This window comes from Gigantopelta aegis, unplaced genomic scaffold (assembly GCF_016097555.1).
Source record: "Gigantopelta aegis isolate Gae_Host unplaced genomic scaffold, Gae_host_genome ctg4743_pilon_pilon, whole genome shotgun sequence".
NCBI classification, from domain to species: Eukaryota; Metazoa; Mollusca; class Gastropoda; order Neomphalida; family Peltospiridae; genus Gigantopelta; species Gigantopelta aegis.
In genome coordinates, this window is record NW_024534018.1 from 2,508 (window position 1) to 5,014 (window position 2,507).

Sequence of the window (2,507 nt, forward strand, 5' to 3'; positions counted from 1 at the left end):
TATTTCTTCTTAAAAGTATATTTTTAAATTTGAAGGAAGATGTAGGGATGACAATGCTAAAAAGGAAAGAAACAAGGTAGGAATGATAGGACAAATCAAAACAAATCACTACACAAGTAGCCAATCAGTATTGGTCTTGCAATCTTTATTCAATGCTGGGAATGGGAGAATTAGTATTAATATTACATGACTTAGTCAATCATACCTGCTACTGAAAAAACATATATCAAAAAGCTATTAGCACAGTAGTGAATCAAAGTCATTTAATTAACTAGTAAAAACAACAACTTTCATTGAATATATTTAGCATTGATATTATATATATATTTATACATATATATATATATATATATATATATATATATATATATATATATATATATATATATATATATATATATATATATATATATATATATATATCAATCAATGATAAAATTGTTGTAAAATTATGCTAAAAATTGCATTAAAACTCTGTTAAAATTGCATTAATATTATATAAAATTATGCTAAAATTGCATTAAAATTGTATTAAAATTGTTTTAAAACTGCGTTAACATTGTGTTTAAAAGTGTGCTAAAATTTCATTAAAAATTGTATTAAATTGTGTTAAAATCGCGTTAATATTACATTAAAAATTATGCCAAAATTGCATTAAATTGTATTTAAATATGGTTAAAATTGCATTAATATTACATTAAAAATTATGCTAAAAATTGCATTAAAATTGTATTAAAATTGTGTTAAAATTATGTTAAAATTGCGTTAATATTACATTAAAATTGTGTCAAAATCGTATTAATATTACATTAAAATTATGCTAACATTGCATTTAAATTATATTAAAATTTGGTTAAAATTGCATTAATATTACATTAAAACTGTGTTAAAATTATATTAAAATCGTATTAAAATTGTGTTAAAAACTGCGTTAATATTGTGTTAAAATTGTGCTAAAATTGCATTAATTTTTTATTAAAATTGCATTAACATTGTGTTAAAGTTGTGTTAAGATTACCTTAAAATTTGAATTAAAATCATTTTAAGATTATTTTAAAAATGCATTTAACATTATGTTAACAGTTTCGTATCATTTTTTTTTAAAATTGTATTAAAATATCTTAATGTTGATTAATGAGATATGTCAAAATAATCGTTAAAAGGAGGCAACACTGATTTAATTATGTGTGTTTAAGTTGAAAAGAGAGTTGATCTCATCGAATTGATCTAAAGAGAGTTGATCTCATGGGATGAGGTCTGCTAAGAGATTATAACAGAAGAGTTTGAATTCAATAGTCATGTGCTATGGAAGAGCATTAGAACAACTGCATTATGAGGAACAGTAGTTTTAATCTAATTAGAATTATAGTGATTTTTTATTTCTGACTTCTTTTCACACAAAATTCAAGTGTCATGTGATCATTACTATTTATGATTGGAAGGAGTTGGTACATCACACTGATGACACTAAGACCACGCATTTGCTTTTCACTCTGGAGGCTGACAGTCTGGGGACAAGACTAGACATTTTCAAACTTTGTCAGATCAAGAACATGGAAATTGATTATTTGCATGGGTATTACACCTTTTTATAGGCTGATGATAGTGCACCGTTGGTAAGCACGAATAAAAGTTAAGTAAAACAAACCTATTAATACAATCATTGACTATACACACAGTATAATAAAAAAATTGAACTATATTTTAAATGCAAATACAATCTTAATACATTATGCACTGTTATGATGGACAGCTTTGCTTGTTTTGATTGTCTTGCTATTGCTGTGAATGCTATTGCTGGAGCTGTGTTTGCATCCTATGGAGAACAAGAACAAAAAGATAGAATGAAAATGAAAGATTTCATTATTGTAAGTACATACCAGTTAAATATTAGTAAGATGATATAGTACATTGATAATATAATAGTAATGACTTAATTATAGGGATACACTCATTGTATTTCTATCTTTTTAACTTCTAGTTCACTTCATCTCGTATTATGACACTTGCCAAAGAAGTTGATCGTGAGAAAGATGTCCCCAAAGCTAGAGAAGCTATATATGTTCTACTGGATTAAGTAAGTGTATCAGATTTATGTATGTTACTATGGTAACATTGTTCTTTGATTTAGTTTGTAGCAGAGTCTCCTTTTCTGACTCGTGATTTGTTGGAGTCATGTTTTCCATATTGTCTACTAAGAGATGGTTATAACTCAGTATACAGGAGACCTGTTGTAAGTATATATGTTAATGTAATAATAGGTACTTTATCATTAGATATAGTCATTAGTATGACTGTTATAATTAAAACTAGGTTGAAGAGTTACTATCTAACTAAAACATTCCAAATGAACTTTTTGTCCCTTCAAAGACAAGCTTGTAATTAATAATTCCATTGTCATTTACGATACTCATTGAAGATAAAGTTGTCATTGACAATATTTTAATATAAATTTAAGGATTATATATCATCCAATATCACAGTATTATAATATATTATTATATAAT